Below are 12374 nucleotides of genomic sequence, written 5' to 3'. Positions count from 1 at the left end.
TGTGTGTGAGTGTGGGTGTGTGAGCATTAGTGTGTGTGTGAGTATTAGCGCATGAGTATATGAGTGTGTGTATGAGTGTGAGTGTGAGAGTGTGAGTGTCTGAATGTGAGTGTGTGTGAGTGTTGTGAGTGTGTGAGTATAAATGTGTGAGAGTGTTGGTGTGTGAGTGTGAGTGTGGTTGTGTGAGTGTGAATGTGGGTGTGCGTGTATTTCCCCACTTTGACTGCTGAGAAGGCCCAGGAGCAAGGAGCAACCCTAGCTGCCAGATACTTGTTTCTAAATACCATTCTGGAAAAAAGAAAGAAAAGAAAGAAGAGAAGAGAAGAGAAGAGAAGAGAAGAGAAGAGAAGAGAAGAGAAGAGAAGAGAAGAGAAGAGAAGAGAAGAGAAGAGAAGAGAAGAGAGAGAGAAGAGAAGAGAAGAGAAGAGAAGAGAAGAGAAGAGAAGAGAAGAGAAGAGAAGAGAAGAGAAGAGAAGAGAAGAGAAGAGAAGAGAAGAGAAGAGAAGAGAAGAGAAGAGAAGAGAACCAGAGCACCTTGGCAAAATGGCTGATTCCAGGGCTTTGAAAGACAAAATATAAGCTTGGAGCATCTTGTGGTAAAAGAACATAGGAAGTGCTAAAAATAATAAGATGGGGAGACGACCCTCAGCAAGATGGCAGAATAGGATTCTCCAGTGCCTGTCTCTTTGCGGAAACATCAATTTGAACAACTATTCACATACAAAAGTACCTTCACAAGAGCTAAGGAAAATAGGTGGGAGATTAGAGCACCGGGGTATAGCACAGCAATAACAAAATGCACATTGAAGAGTGGAGTAAGGACAGTTTAATGATTCCTGTGTCACCCCCAGCCTGGAGAGAGTCTCCCACCCGGGGAAGGACAGGAAAGGGAACACCAGACTTTGCCATAGACTCCAACACCAGGCCTGCCCCAGTAAAACCTAGCGCCAGGCCAGTCCTCACTACCCCAGACTCCAGGCTGGTACCCGTGGAATGAGCTTGCAGGCCTGCCCCAGAACCAGGTCAGACCCCGCAGCCCCAGGCTCGGTGCCTGCACCGCAGACCCAGCTCCAGCCCATCCCATCACCAGGCTGACCGCCGCATCCTTAGACTCCAGACTGCCCCCAGCGCCAGGCCAACACTTGCAGACCCGGAATCCAGGCCCATCCCAGTGGTCCCAGGTGGCAGTTCCACCCTGCTGCCAGGCACCAGGCCCATGCCAGTGGATCCAGGTTTCAAGCCAAACCTCATGGACCCAGGCATCAGATCCACACACTAGACACCTGGACAGCCTGTCCCAGGACCCCAGCAGCAAGCCTGCCACCAGGCCACACCAGATAGTCTACCCAGAATCTCTGCATGGACCAACTGGTAAAAGGTTTTTGCACACAAAATCAGTCTGAAAAGACTGGAATAAGTCTCTACTTCTCAAATGCACAGACATCAATGTAAGGCAGCAAGAAACATGAAAAACCAAGGACACATGACACTATCCAATGAACACAATAATTTCCCAGTCGGTAACCCTCAAAGAAATGTTCAACATATGCAAATCAATAAACATGCTACATCATTATCAACAGAATGAAGGACAAAAACCATATGATCTTCTCCATACATGCAGAAAATTCATTTGATAAAATTCAAAAGCCCTTTTATGATTAAAAAAAGCTCTCGAAAATTAGGTATGTAAAAAAATGTACCTCAGCACAATAAAAGTTTGCCTTATATGACAAATCATAGCCAACATGCTGAACAGGGAAAAGTTGAAAGCTTTTCCTCTAAGATCTGGGACAAGACAAAGATGTCCACTTTTACCACTTCTACATAGTACTGGAAGTCCTAGCCAGAGCAATTAGGCAGTAGAATGAAATAGAGGACATCCCAGTTAGAAAGGAGGAAGTCAAATTATCCCTATTTGCAGATAACATGGTCTTTTATATAACAAACCCTAAAAGCCTCTCCAAAAAACACTTAGAACTGATTTTTTTAAAATTCAATAAAGTTGCAGGATACAAAATCAACATACAAAGATCAGTAATGTTTCTATACACCAACAACAAACTAGTGGGCAAAATAAATCAAGAAAGCAATCCCATCTATAATAGCTATGTAAAAAAAAACACCTAGGAATATTTTTACTTAACAAAGGAGGTAAAAGATATCTACAACAAAAACTATAAGACATTGCTGAAAAAGTTGAAGAGGACACAAAAAATGGAAAGACATCTCACGTTCAAGGATTGGAAGAATGAATGTTATGAAAATGACCATACTACCAAAAGTGATTAATAAGTTCAATGCAATGTCTATCAAAAAATCATGACACTCTTCACAGAAATAGAAAAAACAATCCTAAAACTTGTGTAGAATCATAAAAGAACTCCAAATAGCCAAAGAAATCTTGAGCAAAAAGGACAAAGCTAGAGGCATCATGTAATCAAAATTCAAAATATACTGCAAAGCTATGGTAACCAAAATTATATGGTACTAGCATAAAAATAGACATGTAGACCAATGGAACACAATAAACAACCCCCAAATTAACCCACATATTACAGCCAACTGATTTTTTACAAAGGTGCCAAGAACATTCATTGGGGAAAGGACATTCTCAACAATAAATGGTGCTGGGAAAACTGGATGTCCATATGCAGAAGAATGAAAGTAAACCCCCACCTCACACCTTCCACAAAAAATCAACTCAAAATGGATCAGAGACCTAAATAGAAGCCCCCAAATGGTAAAACTACCAGAAGAAAATGAGTGAAAATGCTTGAGGACATTTGGTCTGGGCAAAGATTTTATTCATAAAATCTCAAAAGCACAGGCAACAAAAGCAAAAATAGACAAATGGGATTATATTGAACTATAAAGCTTCCACACAGCAAAGAAACAGTCAACAGAGTGAAAAGACAACCTAGAGAATGGGCAGAAATATTTACCAACTACTCACGTGATGGGGGAGTAATATCCAGAATAAACAAGGAACTGAAATAATTCAACAGCAAAGAAACAAATAATCCAAGAAGAAATGAGCAAATGATTTAAATAGACATTTCTCAAAGTAGACATACAAACGGACAGCAAATATATGAAAGAAATTCTCAGCATCATTAATCGTCAGGGAGATGCAAAGCAAGACCACAAGGAGGACTTATCTCACCCAGTTAAAATGGCTATCATGAAAAATGCAAAAAATAACAAATACTGGTGAGGAAGCAGAGAAAAGAGAACTCTTATACACTGTTGGTGGGAACACAAACCAGTATGGCCACTATAGAGAACAATATGGAGGTCTCTCAAAAAACTACTAATAGAACTACCACATGATCCGACAGTCCCACTACTGGGAATTTATCCAAAGGAAAGGAAATCATTGTATTGGAGAGACATCTACACACCCATATTTATTGTAGCACTATTCACAAGAGTCAAGATATGGAATCAACTTAGGTGTCCAATGACAGATGAATGGATAAAGAAAATGTGGCATATATACACAATAGATATCTATACTATTCAGACATAAAAAGAATGAAAACCTGTCATTTGCAGCAACATGGATGAAACTGGAGGGCATTATGTTAAGTGAAATAAGCCAGAAACAAAAAGTTAAACTCCCCATGTTTTCACTCTCCTGTGAAAGCTAAAAAAAAAAAGTTGATCTCATAGAAGTAAAAAGTAGAATAGAGGATAATAGAAGCTGGGAAAGATAGGAGAAAGGGAGGGAGAGGGAGAGATTTGTTAAAGGACACAAGATTACAGCTGGATAGGATCAATAAGTTCTAATGTTCTATACCACTGTAGGATGACTATAGTTAACAATAATATTTTATATAGTTTCAAATAGCTAGAAGGAAGATATTGAATGTGCCCAACACAAAGAAATGATAAATGTTTGAGATTATGGAAATACTAATTACCCTGATCTGATCACCATACATTCTGTGTATCAAAACATTATTATGTACCCCACGAATGTATACGTTTGTCAATTAAAAATTTTAAAAATTGCTTCCTAACTTAAAAAAATGAAAATCAAAAGGTAGCATTATTAATTTATTTAATGAAGTAATTTCTCTCAAAATTTCAAATATATGTTTTATATATTATACATATTATATAATATATATATAACAAAGCTATAGTAACCAAAACAGCATGGTAATGGCACGAAAACAGGCATATAGACTAATGGAACAAAGTAAAGAACTCAGAAATAATTGCACATATTTATGGCCTCTGATTTTTAACATAGACACCAAGAACATTCACTGCGGAAGGGACAGTCTTTTCAATAAATAATGCTAGGAAAATGGATAGCCATATGCAGAAAAAAATTAAACTAGATCTCTATTTCTCATCATGTACAAAAATCAACTCAAAATGGATTAGGGACTTAAATGTAAGACCTAAACTATGAAACTATTCTAAGAAAACATAGGGGAAATGCTTAAAGGCATGTTGGGAGAAAATGCCCAGGCTTGTGGCCAAGCAAACAGTTTGAAAAGGAGATTAGTGATGGTAGAAGGAAGCCAGGTTCTGTTCTTGGACACAATGGGAGGATCCTGAAGATCTTCTGGGCTGTCACTCTCAGGCAGGCCCAGAGTACCAAGGCCTTGAGGGCAGGACAGTTTCAAGGGAGGGGCCCAGGTCACAAGTGGGGCCCCCCCAACTCTGCTCCCTGCACTCTGGCTCAGCATTCCTCAGCCACCCCAACTGTGGCTCAAGTGGACCCAACTGTGGCTCGGGTGCTGCTCTGGAGGGCACAGGGGTAAACCTTGGCAGCTTCCAGGTGGTGTTCATTCTGCAGGTGTGCAGAGAGCAGGAGCTGTGGAAGGGGTGGCTACCTCTACCTAGGTTTCAAAGGATGTCTCAGAGACCCTCTGGGTGTAGGCTGAGAACTGCCACAGGGGTGGCAGGGCTGCTGTGGAGACCTCCACTAAGGCAAAGCCCAGAGGAGCCATGAGGTTGGCACCCCAACAGAGCGCAGTCTAGCACAGTGTCTGGTAGAGCTAGGGAGTGGGGCTGCCCCAGAGACCCTGAACAGTAGAGCCACCAACATGCAACTGCAGCCTGGAAGAGCCACAGGCACTGGACTCGAATTTGTGGAAGCTGCATGTGGTCTGTGTCCCGCAAAAGCATGGGATCTAGCCCCCTGGTGCTTGGAGACTCAACTCCTGCCCCAGTGTGTCGGAAGGGCAATGCATGGCATCAAAGAAGACTATTCTCAAGCCTCGAGATGTACCACATTGTTTGCCTCGTTGAGTTTCAGACTTCCTTGGGACTGGTTATTCCTGTCTTCTTTCCTCTTTCTTTGTTTTGGAATGGAAATGCCTGTCCCACCACTGTATTTTGGAAGCACATAACTTGTTTGAAGAACCCAGACACCAAAGAGTACACACAATGTTTGATTCCAGTTACAGGAAGTTTTAAGTGGGAAAACCAACTTAAAGGGAAAACAATCAGACCAGTGCTTTTCCCAGTGCTATCGGCTGAATTGTGTCCTCTTAAAACGTGTCTGTCGCAGTGCAAGTCCCCAGTACCTCAGAATGTGACTGTGTTTGGAAATAATGCCTTTAAAGAGGTGATTAAGTTAAAATTAGGTCATGAGGGTGGACCCTAATCCAACACGACTGGTGTCCTTATAGGAAGAGGAGATTAGGACACAGATGTGTACAAAGGAAGGCCATGCAGGGACGCAGGGAGAAGACAGACATCTGCGAGCCAAGGAGAGAGGCCTCAGAAGGAACCAACCCTGCCAACACCTTGGTCTCAAGCCAGAATTCTAAACTCCTTCTGTTTTCTAGAGAGAATAAATTTCCATTGTTGAAGCCTCCCAGTCAGTGGTATTTTGCTATCGCAGCCTGTGGTGAAGTCTCATAATCTTATGTTGCCTCAGCATCCATTTTAAATATAAGTTGGACTTTCTCCTTCCAGAAGCAGGGTGCAGTCACCCTTGACGATTTCCACATCTGCACTTGCCCCCAGTTCCTCAACTGGCCGATCCAGGTATCAGCCTTAGACCACTGCCTCTTGGTGACCTCCTGCCACCCAACCTCCCTGGGGGACAGCTGGAGACAGCTTACTTGGCTTGCCCCCTTGTTCCCCACACTCCCAGGGACTTCCCAGATATACCACAGGGACTACCTCTCAGCCACAGCGTGACCCCATGGAACTTGTGCTTGTGTGCTCTAAACCCACCAGTTAGAACTGCCTCCCCGCAGGAAACCTGCATGGGTATCGCCCTGGACTCCAGTAAGTGCTTTGGCCCACCTGCTGGTTGAGGGGAGCACATGTCTGGATGGCTCCCCGCTTCCTGTTGGCCCTAAGAGACATGCTGCTCTCTTCCCTGTGGGATGTGTAAGTAACGAGAATGTTTCTGTTGTTTCATATGCTTTGTTGTGCTGTCTCCTCTGTGTGTCACCTGATCAACACACCTGAACCTAACTTCTTTCCTGGTCCAGGCTACATTGATAGCCACTCTCAAGAGAAAGACCTCAAGACCAAATTAGAAAGAACTGATGGCCGAGCATGATGGCCGAGTAATCCTAGCGCTTCGGGAGGCCAAGGCAGGAGGATCGCTTGAGCTAAGGAGTTTGAGACCAGCTTGAGCAAGAGTGAGACCCCATCATTACAAAAAAGAGAGAGAGAAGGAAATGCAGTGTTTAGCCTTCTAGCCTCTGCAATACAGAGAGAGACACAGGAGGCTGGAAGAAATGTTGAGTGAGCCAATCAATCCACAGAAAACATTTACCTGGATAACACCTAAACTCCTTCCAGACCTCAGGTAAAATATCATCTCCCTAGAAAGCCTCTCTGACTAGTTGAGGGCTTCCTGCCTCATACTGTCCCAGTGGACTATGGAACAACCCATCGCACAGCACCCTAACTGTGGGTAAGATCATCTGATCCGTGTCTCTCTCTCTGTGGCCAGATTGAAACTGCCATCAGGAAAGAGATTGTTTCTGTTTTGCTCACCATTGCGCTAGCACACGGTGCCTGGATTAATGTGGGTCCTCAGTAAGTATTCGTTGAAAGATTGCAAAAGGAGTTCAAACGTTCTGCAGGGGAATTTGAAAATACCCAACAAAACTACCATATGCATTTTACCTTTTGACCCAGCAATACCAGGTCTGTGCAGAAGACACACCTGGGACACTGGAAGAGTGTACGTGCACAAGGTCACTGATTGAAGTATGGTTTGTAACTGCAATGTACTGAAGACAACCTACACGCTCACGCCACGGAGAATGGTTGAGGAAACTATAGCACAGCCCACAGTGGAGCACTGTGGAAAAGAAAGAGGAAGATCTCTATCTACCGGTGTGAAGTGATTTCCCAGATAAACCATGAGAAGAAATTAGCAAATGACAAAAGTGTCTATGGTATATTACCTTTAAGAAGGGACTAGAAGAAAATATGCAGGTGTCTGTGCATTTATGCAAAAGAATTCTAGGAAGAATAAACCAAAAATTAATGAGATTGGCTACTGGGATACACACACGCTGGGGTGACCACTAAAGAGACCACCCTTCTAGCATCCTTTCGCATTGAGGACAGAAATAACCTGTGAATTGCTTCTCACCACTAGAATTTAGCAAAGGATGAGGGAGAGCCACTGCCTTGATTAGGTCACATTACATGAGCCTCTGCCTCCGCAGATTGGACAGAGGGCTGCCCCTGGCACCTCACAGGAGGAAAATGCCTCTTGTGAACTGCGTATGGAGGGAACAAGTCCCCAGAGGAGCAGGGAAGAGGACCAAGAGGAAAGTATGATCTCCGCACGGGAACAGAACCCAAACTACATCCTGTTTGCAGTCTTGTGAGATAACGAGTCTATGTTCTTTTAACCTGTATGTTCCTGGTAACTTGTTAAATAACAATAGACAAGCACTACAGTCACCTACAGGGGAGAAGGGAACGAGGCAGAAAGAAGAGGAAAATGGGAAGAGGACGGTAGGGATGAGTGAGGATCAGCACTTCTCCGAGTAGACCTTTCGGTAAAACTCTCACCTTGCTTCACATGGCAAAGTTTCACACACAAACACATCCCCAACGTAATAAATAATTAAAATCTACCAGCAGGCAGGTGGAACTCAAAATGGAACACAAACAATCACAAATGAGTATCACAATACGACAAGTGAATCTGATGACCCCACCAAATGACATGGGCAAGGAAAGAGCTAACTTAGGGCACTTCAGAAAACAGTATTTTGGTGTTATACCACAAGGTTAAAGAGAAAAAGAATGATACACAAATACCGTACTCTAGTTAGAAAGTTGTTTCCCACGAAAGGATGGGTTAGCAACTCTGAAACTACTTTATTTGTGCTAGAATCAACAAACAAGTAAATATATTGTGAATAATAAAACTCCCATCAGAGAAAGGAGTTATAAATAGGGAAACGGGAAGTTGTAATGAACCCTGTGGCATTGGATTGGAATGGGAGGTATCACTATGAACTCATTGTATGAGTGTGTGTGTGTATATTTCTCAGCTTTGATGGCTGAGAAAGCCCAGAAGCAGTGATATCCACCTAGCAAGTAGCACCCTTCATTGCCTAATATTTATTTCTAATACCATTCTAGAAAGAAAGAAAGAAAGAAAGAAAGAAAGAAAGAAAGAAAGAAAGAAAGAAAGAGAGAGAGAAGGAAAGAGAGGAAAGAAAGAAGAAAAGAAAGAAAAAAGGAAGGAAGGAAGGAAGGAAGGAAGGAAGGAAGGAAGGAAGGAAGGAAGGAAGGAAGGAAGGAAGGAAGGAAGGAAGGAGAAAGAAAGAAAGAAAGAAAGAAAGAAAGAAAGAAAGAAAGAAAGAAAGAAAGAAAGAAAGAAAGAAAGAGAGAGAGAAGGAAAGAGATGAAAGAAAGAAGAAAAGAAAGAAAGAAGGAAGGAAGGAAGGAAGGAAGGAAGGAAGGAAGGAAGGAAGGAAGGAAGGAAGGAAGGAAGGAAGGAAGGAAGGAAGGAGAAAGAAAGAAAGAAAGAAAGAAAGAAAGAAAGAAAGAAAGAAAGAAAGAAAGAAAGAAAGAAAGAAAGAAAGAAAGAAAGAAAGAAAGAAAGAAAGAAAGAAAACAATCAGTCCTCCTCAGAGAAAAAGCTGACTCCCAGGCTTGGAAACATAAAATAGAAGATAAGTTTGGAACATGTTGTGATGCAAGAAAGTAACAAAGTGTTTCAGATAAAAAAAATCCCTGATGGGAGCATGTCCAAAGAACATAGGTGTCAACTTGAAGGAGCTCTTCATAACCAAGACAGAACAATTGGAGGGAGAAAATAAAAAGATGATATTAAAGCATGATCCACAGATGAAAATAATAAGCCCCTGCTAATATAAACATTAAATAAATAGGAATACAATCTCTTGCCTACAGTGAAATTCAAATTCCTAATGTTGAAAGAATGAGGGAACCAGAAAAACAGGTAATAATTGCTATAGCCAACAATCATTGACCAATGCTGAAATGACTAAAATTAGTGAATGGAAGGCAGTATGGTGGGAAATGGAATATTTGGATCATATCAAAGTATCTCCCCCAACATACTTATTAATTACAAAAGGAAAAATAGTAACTTCACCCTGGAGATACCTGGCAGAGACCACCTTCTCCAAGTGATCAAGGTTAACTTCAATAGTAATGAGACACAGCAGTACCGTACACCATCAATAAGGTTCACAGAGAAGGATGCACTGTGACTTCTGTGATATTCTGCCTAAAAATGCATGACCTCAATCATGAACTTCTTTAGGAATTTTTTCCAGTGTAATCTGGATTATATCATATACTTAAATCATATGATTATTTCAAATTGAACCCTCTTTGGAACAATAACCAATATATGGAAACAACTTAAGTGTCCATCGATGGATAAATGGATAAAGAAAATGTGATCTATATACATACAGTGGAATACTATTCAGTCATAAAAAAGAAAGAAATACTGCCATTTGCCAACATGGATGAACCTGAAGGATATTATGCTACGTGAAATAAACTAGACACAGAGAGGCAAACACTAAATGATCTCATGCATATATGGAATCTAAAAAAGTCAAACTCGTAGAAGCAGAGAGTAAAAGAGTGGTTTCCAGGGGGTAAGGGAAATGGGGTAGGTGTTGGTCAAAAGATACAAAATTTCAGTTTTAAGATGATTAAGTTCTGTGACTCTAATGTATAGCATGGTGATTACAGTTAACAATACTGTATTGTTTACTTGAAATTTGATAAGAGAATAGATTTTAAGTGTCTTCACCACACACACACACACACACACACACACAATGCACAACCTCAACAGGATCCTGAGAACACCTGCCTTCAAAAGAGTCAAGGTCACACAGATGAGGGGAGACTAGGACATGTGAAACCATACACAACGTGTGCTCCTGGATTGGATCCCAGGTGAGAAAAAAGACGTTACTTTGGTGAAATTCAAATAAAGTCTGTAGATTAATTAATGAGGCTATGGAAGACATGAACGTCAAGGAAGCTGGGGTAAGGGTATTTGAAAATTCTGCTTTTGCCACTTTTCTGTATGTGAAAATTTATGTCAAAATAAGAGTTTTTAAAAAAAATAGTAACGTATGTTCACAAAGAAACAGTGAAGAAACAGAGATTAGCAGAAAAATTTCAGCCATGTACCAATATTGAAAACAACCACTGTCAATATGTTAACTCTTTTAGTTATTTAATAATTTAAATTCTTTAATAATTTAATGCACTAAGCTCAAAGTACCTCCCCTAGGAGAACACCCATCTTGTTAACATTGCCACCCACCCTCCCCCATCCCCCAGCTCCCCCTCCCTTATCCCTACAGCTTCTACCCTGCTGTGGTGTCACCACCTAACACATGACATCCTTTACCTAGTACTCCTTTGGCTGAGTGTATCTCTGTGCTAAACTGGAACCACCCCAGGAGCAGAGATTTCTGTTTGGCTCACTGAGTCCAAGTGCTTGGTTAATCCTTAGATGGAAGAGAATGCACAAGAGGCTGATTCACACACTTTGAATTTCTGAAAAGCATCCTGAGATGATGGGAAAAGGAGAGGCACTGTTTGCTTTCACCACAGTCCTGGAGTGTTGAATTCCTTCTTCTGCCCAATCCCTGCACGTGATACCAGGGTCAGTGCTATCAGGATGTACAGAGCAGGAGACAGTTCTACCTACTGTAGAAATTACAGTTTCCAAAACCTTTGGTGTTTAACAAAGGTCATGGTCAACCACAGGGATTGAGACCTCTGAACTTTCATGTAGGCGTGAAACCGATTGCTGTGGGAGTGGACAGCAAGATTAAGAGTAAAACATCTGTTCATGTCTTTTGTCTGCTTTTTAATAGGGTTGTTTGTTTTTTTCTTGCTGAGTTGTTTAAGTACTTTATAAATTATGATTATAGCCATTTATCGGATGTGTAGCTTGAGAATATTTTCTCCCATTCTGTAGGTTGTCTATTTGCTCTGTTGATTGTTTCCTTAACTGTATAGAAGCTTTTTACTTTAATCAAATCCCATTTATTAATTTTTCTTGTTGCCATGATTGCCATTGGGATCTTTTTGGTAAATTCTTTGCCTAGGCTGAAATCAAGCTTTTCCTACACTTTCCTCTAGAATTCCTATGTTTTCATGCTTAGATCTATATAAGTATTTTACCCATCTTGAATTAATTTTTGTGAGTGGTGAGAGGTAAGGGTCCCATTTTCATTCTTCTGCATGTGGCTACCCAATTTTCCCAGCACCATTTATTGACTGAGGATTCTTTTCGCCAGTGTACATTGTTGTCTGCTTTGTCAAAGATCAGTTGGTTGTAGGTAAGTAGTTTTATGTTTGAGTTCTCTGTTCTGTTCCTTTGGTCTATGTCTCTATTTCTGTACCAATGTCATGCTGTTTTGGTTACTATAACCTTGTAGTATAGTTTAAAGTCTGGTAATGTGATGCCTCCAGATTTGCTCCTTTTGCTTAAGGTTGCTTTGGCTATTTGGGCTCTTTTATGATTCCAAACAAAGCAAAGAATTATTCTTTCTAGATCTTTGAACTATGACATTGGTAACTTGATGGGTATTGTGTTGAATTTGTAAACACTTTGGGTAGTATGAACATTTGAACAATGTGATTCTGTCTATGAGTATGATATGTCTTTCCATAAGAGAATGGCCAAGAAACATATGAAAAGAATGCTCAACATCACTAATCATCAGGAAAATGCAAATTAAACCACAATGAGATATCACCTTATATATGCAATGACCCTATGTCCAAATAAGATCACATCCTGAGGTCTCAGGACTTCAACATAGGAACTGAGGGCAGAACCAAGGATCAAAGGTCTAGCACTGGAAATGAATTGTACTTCCAAGAGGGAAAGCTGCCTGGTGGCT

The sequence above is a fragment of the Microcebus murinus genome, chromosome 2 (genome assembly GCF_040939455.1).
Source record: "Microcebus murinus isolate Inina chromosome 2, M.murinus_Inina_mat1.0, whole genome shotgun sequence".
Taxonomy (NCBI): domain Eukaryota; kingdom Metazoa; phylum Chordata; class Mammalia; order Primates; family Cheirogaleidae; genus Microcebus; species Microcebus murinus.
The sequence above is the reverse complement of the archived record's forward strand: the minus strand, read 5'-3'. Positions refer to the sequence as shown.